Source organism: Marmota marmota, unplaced genomic scaffold (assembly GCF_001458135.2).
Source record: "Marmota marmota marmota unplaced genomic scaffold, marMar, whole genome shotgun sequence".
Taxonomy (NCBI): Eukaryota; Metazoa; Chordata; class Mammalia; order Rodentia; family Sciuridae; genus Marmota; species Marmota marmota.
In genome coordinates this window covers 1,007,183-1,015,906 of record NW_026000081.1, presented here as the reverse complement: position 1 = coordinate 1,015,906, position 8,724 = coordinate 1,007,183, and the positions used below count along the sequence as shown (strand labels likewise).

The following is an 8,724-nucleotide window of genomic DNA, read 5'->3' as shown; positions in this document are numbered from 1 at the left end:
TATATTTTGTATGTGTGCGCTAAAGGGCAAAAGCCTTAAATATACTTCAGGAAGTTCAGAGTGTCCACTGGGGATGATAGGCATCTAATAGATTTTTGTTGATTATTTGTTGATGATTGTGGTAAGTGAAAAAATAAGTGATACGGCAGATTTGCAATACTGTTAATGAAATCACAGAATGAATTAGAAAAGAGAGAGATTAGTTTAAAGAGAGAGCCTTCTATGGAATATGAGATACACCTGACTGCAAACAAGGAAAAAGATGCAAGATGCTAGTCATTCAATGAAGAGAATATCAACATTGTGGTGAGCTTCATTACAGAGCAGACCAGCACTGAATGATAAAATAATAGAAACCTTACACTTGAAAAGATTCCTTAATGTCACCTGCCTCAGCCACTTTATTTTATAGATGATGAAACTGGGTTCAGGAAGTAAGTTGAGTTTGGAGGGATGGGAGAAAGGACTGAGTACTCAAGTTCCCTCAGGGCAGGGCTAAGACTTGTTCACACACTTCTGATTTGAAGTGTGATGTTCTTTCCATTCCAGAAACCATGGAAAATTAAAATGGCATGGATGGTGATCTGCAAGTGTCATTCTTGTGTAATTTTTTTTGTTACCCTGTTTTTACTCCATCCATCTTTAGATTCTGCATCATGAATCTCTTTTCTGACCTTGTACTTTACCAGAATGCTGAAACAGCCCAGGCTGTGTAATCCTCTACACCCTGGACTGAGCTACCAAAATGGGAATTTTAGGGTTTCTGTATTATCTCCTCTCTTCATGAGAAAAAAAGTGAATATGATGTGATAAAACAGGAATAGCAAGAAGCTAAACACAAGAAAGTATTAATGAGAGTATTAGTATTGCATACAGGAGTAAGAGATAAAAAAAAAGGTCACGAGAAATTGCTTGCAGTTTGAGAACTCCATGAGCAGGAGTAATAAACTGAGAGGGAGAAATCAGAGTTCATTTCCATGCCCTTTCCCCCCCTCATCATATTATTCCAGAGAATTCCCAGTCCTCCAGTAATCTTCTGATTCCTAATTTTTAATTTTTATTTATTTATTGGTTTGTTTGTTTGTTTTTGCCTAATCTCTTTTTCAAACCTGGAAAATTTTAGGGAATTTTAGGGAATTAGAAGCAGTTGCTTGTTTTTGCAGCTATAGTTGAATGGCAGAAGGGTTTTGGCGTTGGTCAGGCAGTATTTTTTCCTTACAAGTTGAAAATCATGTAGTCAGTGAGTCCCTACAAAGCTTCAGTTTTTTTGTTGTTGTTGTTACTTTCCTTTATCAGGTAATGCTTGAGACAATTCTGCTCTCCAAGACAATGGAGGGAGCCAAGCACTCTGTGGTGTCTGAGTTTGTGTTCCTGGGACTTTCCAACTCGTGGGAGATACAGCTTCTACTTTTCCTCTTTTGTTCTGTGTTCTACTTGGCAAGTCTAATGAGAAACCCCCTCATTGTGTTCTCTGTGACTTTTGACTCTAAACTACATTCCCCCCATGTACTTCCTGCTGGCCAATCTTTCATTTCTTGACCTCGGAGTTTGTTCCATTGCAGCCCCCAAAATGATTTATGACCTTTTTTAGAAAACACAAAGCAATCTCTTTTGGGGGTTGCATAGCTCAAATCTTCTTTATTTATACTAATGGGGGCAAAGAAATGGTGCTGCTCATAGCCATGGCCTTTGATAGATATGTGGCCACACGTAAGCCTCTGCACTACCTGACCATCATGAGCCCACGAATGTGCATTTTCATTTTGGTTGTTGCCTGGATCCTTGGCCTCATCCACTCAGTGGCCCAATTGGCTTTTGTTGTAGAACTGCCCTTCTGTGGCCCAAATGTACTGGACAGCTTTTACTGTGATCTCCCTCAGCTTATTAAACATGCTTGCACAAAGACCGACAGACTGGAGTTCATGGTCACGGCCAACAGCGGACTCATCTCTGTGGGGTCCTTCTTCATACTGATCATTTCTTACATCTTCATTCTGGTTACTGTTTGAAAACACTCCTCAGGTGGTTTATCCAAGGCCCTCTCTACTTTATCAGCTCATGTCACTGTGGTAATTTTATTCTTTGGGCCATTGATCTTCTTCTATACCTGGCCTTTCCCTTCATCACACTTGGACAAATTTCTTGCTATCTTGTTGCAGTTCTTACTCCTTTTCTGAATCCAGTGATCTATATATTTAGGAACAAGGAGATGAAAGCAGCAATGAAGAAATTTTTCTATCAGCTTGTGGGTTACAGGAAGCTATCCTAAACACTTTAAAGATAAACCAAAATGCAACTCTACACTCAATGACAATGGGAAACATGAAGTCATTAAAATTTTTGATCTAGTGCACTAGGTTACATTTAAGTATGTTACCTTGCTATCGTGCATCTCTAGTACCCTCACCAAATAAGGAGACAGGGATCTAGCAGTGAAGCTTCCCATGTTTCAGACCCTGCATTGGATAATTAATATAAATCATTTAACATTCATGATAACTAAACAATGAGTACTTTTACTTTGATAATTTTCAAACATAACTAAGATATGCTTTCTGCTCATTCTCTTTGTAAATGTAAAATGTCTCAAACCAAAGCCGATTTTCACCTTTTATCCACTACTTCCAATATTCTTAAACCTCAAAAGATGCCAAGCAGTGCATTAAATTATTTAGAGTTGGAAATTAGTGTATTACTCCTTTTCACTGTATGCTTTCCCTGTTTTGAATTTGTTTATGTTCTTTATTCAAACTGCTTAGCAAATTGCCATAATAACTAAGTACTTGGTTTTCCTTTTTTTTCTTCTCTCCCTTCTTTAGAATCTGCCTTCCTACCTCATCCTTTGGACACTTATAAAACTCTTTTGTTATATAATAAAATTGTGGAATTTTAGATCTGTAATTTGGGAGATCATTTTTTTTCAACCTATTCATTTTATAGATGATTGTAGTCAGGAATAGAGGTGTTACACAATAAATTTAAGATGAAAATCAGGTTTCCTTACTTTTAGATTTAAAAAAATTAAAAATATATCTAAGCCCACCTGTTGATTAGAATTCCTTTGAGCTTTCTGCTAACAGACTGCTCCTCTGGCTTCTATTGACTTTCGGTTTCTCACCCCAGTGAGAAGTTACACAAATGAGGTCATTGCTCTTTTCATTGTTATTGGTTTCATGTGATCATATATCATTTCCAGTTTCTTCTTTATTTGCAGTTCAACAATAAATATCTGAGACTAAGTTTTGGTTATTTTGTAACTACATGATTATACTTTATCAATGGCTTTTTAATGTCACTTACAAAAAACCTCCACAATTAAACAGTATTCCTCTGTCCATGTGCTTTTCTACTGAGTGAATCCTCTAAAGGGCATTCACCACCACTTTTCTCATTGCTACGAAGATCTGTCTGTTTTCTGATATAAGGTTCAAGAATTTGGGGTATGTATGTTACTGCATGCCTTCCTAATGCTTCTGTTAGTGGATCATGGCTTCCATGACTGAACAGCCAGGGCACTTTAGAAATTTCGGGGGAGAAGATCCAACATGGTGGTGGGCGGAGAGGCAGCACTTTCAGTACCCCCTCAGTGATGAGGTCAGAGAGACGCATAGATACGCTTAGATTCTACCTGCAGAGAATCTCCTAGCAAAGTTCCACTGAAGAGAGACTGGCCGGGAGTTACTAGGATTTTTGGAGGTGACAGTTTGCCCCAGACGAGTGAATCCCCGCCACGAGACGCAGAGGTCCAGACCAGCCACCCGCTGTCCACGCGATGGCTGGGCGGCTAGTCTCCGAGACGCAGCTAGGCAGGAAGAAGTCTCTAGCCAAGCCTTCATGAAATAGCGAGCCGGGAGCTGAGGCCAACTGGGGACGGACCAGTCCCACCCCTCCCTTCAGACAGTCCGGCAAGGAGCCTGGGGCCCGCCACAGCAGAGAGGTGACGTCACCAGAGTTCGGCTGATGGAATTCCTTCCCAGCGGAATCCACATTAGCAGGTGTGTGACTCCCACCCCATCCGGATACAAGCAGCCAGGAAACCTCAGGGATCTCTCTGGGGGCGTGTCTGTAGGGAAGCAGGGGAGATTCCTGATCCCCAACCCCCCATATCACCAGCGGCGACTCCCAAGGTCTTAGCCGCCAGTTTACCGCAGCACTGGGGCTTAAATGGGATGCACGGTGGGGCTGCAAGTGTAACTAGATCTTTGGGGAACCGCTACCAGTGAACAGGACCTGGCTGGCTGGCTGGCAGGAAGAAGGGGGGAAAGGGGCCGGAGAAGTGAAATGGCTCTGGACTAATGGGATTGAGAGACTCCCAGGAGCCGACTTACAGGGATTGCTATCGGCACATAGAGGGCAGAAGTTCGGCTCAGAGGGCAGAGCTGCACCTACTGGAAGAGAAGAAAATGGATCTCTAAGACTTCAATTTTTTTTTCGTCTCTCTCTGTTCTTTTCTCCCCTTTCCTTTCTTTCTTTCTTTCTTTCTTTCTTTCTTTCTTTCTTTCTTTCTTTCTTTCTTTCCCGTTTCAAGTTTTATTGTTCATTTCATTCTCCTCTAATCTATCTATCTCTCTCTCCTTCTTTCTTTTTAAGAGCACCTTCCTTCCCCTACCCCCCAACTTTCATCCCAAGCATTACATCTTCCATTACGTGTAATTGTCTAAATGCAAATATGTGAATGTTTTGAGGCTGTCTATAGGGCTCCTAAATACCTAGCTACTACCAACACCCTGATCCAATTGCCTGTTAGTATCCCCCTTCAGTAGAGCAATCTTCTAAAGTAGCCAAGACATACTAACCTTCATACCATCATAGCACCTAACCTAAACATAAAGTGTTAAGAACAAACAACAAATTACTATATGCATACAGAATCCGGAAGCCTTTTATGAATTGAATGAATCAGCTTTAAAGTACAATAAAGCCCAACATTTCTAGGCATAGTCTCCCACCACAAAGGAGAGACATCAGAGACATACAAAACCAAAACAAATTTATAGGAGAAAGCAGAAACACAGCAGTCACAGAGCTGGAAAGTAAAATGAACAACATGAAAAAACAAGGGAAAAAAGGATTAAAAACAATGCAGGACAACTTAAATCTACAGGAGGACTTAGAAGCATCAGAAACATGGACAGGGAAAGAACTCAAGCAATGAAAGCAAGTCCAAGCAATGAAAGTATATTTTGAAAACGAATTAAACAAACAAATTCAACTGGCAAAGAACGAGCTTTACGAGGAGATAGAGATTTTAAGAAAAAAATCAAACAATAATCCTAGAAATGCAGGAAACCATAAACCAAATTAAAAAAACAAATGAGAATATTACAAATAGACTAGATCAGTAGAAGTCAGAACATCAGATAATGAAGACAAAGTCAATCAACTTGAAAAGAATATAGTCAACACAGAAAGGATGATTAAATCTCACGAGCAATCTATCCAAGAGATATGGGATGTCATAAAAAAAAACAAACTTGAGAGTCACTGGGATAGAAGAAGGTGTAGAGGTTCAAACCAAAGGAATGGACAATCTATTAAATGAAATAATTCTAGAAAACTTCCCAGAGATGAAAGATGGAATGGACTGCCAAATCCTGGAAGCCTACAGGACCTCAAACATTCAAAACCGTAATAGACCAACTCCAAGACATATAATTATGAAGATAGCCAACATACAGAACAAGGAGAGAATATTAAAAGCTACGAGAGAAAGGAGGCAGATTACATTCAGGGGTAAACCAATTAGGTTAACGACGGATTTTTCATCACAGACTTTGAAAGCGAGAAGATCTTGGAATAACGTATTTCAAGTGCTGAAAAATAAGGGATTCCAACCAAGAATACTGTATCCAGCAAAATTAAGCTTCAGATTTGACAATGAAATTAAAATATTTCACGATAAACAAATGCTAAAAGAATTCGCAGCCAGAAAACCAGCACTGCAAAGTATTTTGAGCAAAATACTACAAGAAGAGGAATTGAAAAATAGTGCCCAAAACTAACAGTGGGAGGTATCTCAGTAAAGGGGGAGAAAAATAACCAAAGAGGAAATAATAGCCAAACTAAAATAAATAAATAAATAAACATGACTGGAAGTACAAACTATATTTCAATTGTAACCTTAAATGTTAATGGCTTAAATTCACCAATCAGGAGACACAGGCTAGTAACCTGGATTAAAAAAACAAATCCAACAATATGCTGCCTTCAGGAGACTCATATGATAGGAAAAGACATACACAGGCTGAAGGTGAAAGGTTGGGAAAAATCATACCACTCACATGGCCCTCGGAAGCAAGCAGGAGTGGCCATACTCATATCGAATAAAATCAACTTCAAACCTAAGTTAATCAAAAGGGATAAAGAAGGACACTATATACTGTTAAAAGGAACCATCGACCAATAAGACATAACAATTATCAATCTGTATGCACCAAACAATGGTGCTGCAACGTTCATAAAACAAACTCTCCTCAAGTTCAAGAGTCAAATAGACCACAACACAATAATTATGGGTGACTTCAACACACTGCTCTCACCATTAGACAGATCCTCTAGACAAAAGCTGAATAAAGAAACTATAGAACTCAATAACATGATCAATAACCTAGACTTAACCAACAAATATACAATATATCAACCATCATCAAGTGGATACACGTTCTTCTCAGCAGCACATGGATCCTACTCAAAGATAGACCATATATTATGCCATAGGGCAACTCTTAGTAAATATAAAGGTGTGGAGATAATACCAAGCACCATATCTGATCATAATGGAATGAAACTGGAAATCAATGATAAAAGAAGGAAGGAAAAATCCGGCATCATCTGGAAAATGAACAATATGTTACTGAATGATCAATGGGTTACAGAAGACATAAAGAAGGAAATAAAAAATCCTTAGAGATAAATGACAATGCAGACACAACATACCAGAATCTATGGGACACAATGAAAGCAGTTTTAAGAGGGAAATTCATTTCCTGGAGTTCATTCCTCAAAAAAAGAAAAAACCAACAAATAAATGAACTCACACTACATCTAAAAACCCTAGAAAAGGAAGAGCAAAACAACAGCAAATGTAGTAGAAGACAAGAAATGATTAAAATCAGAGCGGAAATCAACGAAATTGAAACAAAAAAAAACCATTGAAAAAATTGATAAAACTAAAAGTTGGTTCTTTAAAAAAATAAATAAGATCGACAGAACCTTAGCCAGGCTAACAAAGAGAAGAAGAGAGAGAACTCAAATCACTAACATACGGGATGAAAAAGGCAATATCACAACAGACACTACAGAAATACAGAAGATAATTAGAAAGTATTTTGAAACCCTATATTCAAATAAAATAGAAGATAGTGAAGATATCCATAAATTTCTTAAGTCATATGATCTGCCCAGATTGAGTCAGGAAGACACACACAATTTAAACTGAACAATAACAAAGGAAGAAATACAAGAAGCCATCAAAAGACTACCAACCAAGAAAAGCCCTGGACCAGATGGCTATACAGCGGAGTTTTACAAAACCTTCAAAGAAGAATTAATACCAATACTTTTCAAGTTATTTCAGGAAATAGAAAAAGAAGGAGCTCTTCCAAATTCATTCTATGAGGCCAACATCACCCTGATTCTGAAACCAGACAAAGACACTTCAAAGAAAGAAAACTACAGACCAGTATCTCTAATGAACTTAGATGCAAAAATTCTCAATAAAATTCTGGCGAATCAAATACAAAAGCATATCAAAAAAAATTGTGCACCATGATCAAGTAGGATTCATCCATGGGATGCACGGGTGGTTCAATATATGGAAATCAATAAATGTTATTCACCACATCAATAGACTCAAAGATAAGAACCACATGATCATCTTGATAGATGCAGAAAAAGCATTCAACAAAGTACAGCATCCCTTTATGTTCAAAACACTAGAAAAACTAGGGATAACAAGAACTTACCTCAACATTGTAAAAGCTATCTATGCTAAGCCTCAGGCTAGCATCATTCTAAATGGAGAAAAACTGAAGGCATTCCCTCTAAAATCTGGAACAAGACAGGGATGCCCTCTCTCACCACTTCTATTCAATTTAGTTCTTGAAATACTAGCTAGAGCAATTAGACAGGCAAAAGAAATTAAAGGCATGAAAATAGGAAAAGAAGAACTTCAATTATCACTATTTGTGGATGACATGATTCTATACCTAGAAGATCCAAAAGGGTCTACAAAAAAATACTAGAACTAATAAATGAATTCAGCAAAGTGGCAGGATATAAAATCAACATGCATAAATCAAAGGCATTCCTGTATATCAGCAACAAAACTTCTGAAATGGAAATGAGGAAAACCATCCCATTCACAACATCCTCAAAAAAAAATAAAATACTTGGGAATCAACCTAACAAATGAGGTGAAAGATTTATACAATGAAAACTACAGAACCCTAAAGAGAGAAATAGAAGAAGATCTTAGAAGATGGAAAAATATACCCTGTTCATGGATAGGCAGAACTAACATCATCAAAATGGCGATATTACCCAAAGTTCTCTACAGGTTCAACGCAATGCCAATCAAAATCCCAATGGCATTTCTTGTAGAAATAGATAAAGCAATCATGAAATTCATATGGAGAAACAAAAGACCCAGAATAACAAAAGCAATTCTAAGCAGGAAGGGTGAATCTGGAGGTATAGCGATACCAGATTTCAAACTGTACTACA

The 8,724-nt window shown here is 38.1% G+C and overlaps 1 pseudogene; it reads left to right on the top strand.

Moving 5' to 3' along the window:
- Positions 1 to 1,022: 1,022 nt before the first annotated feature.
- Positions 1,023 to 2,269, top strand: LOC107158583 (annotated as a pseudogene).
- Positions 2,270 to 8,724: the final 6,455 nt, after the last annotated feature.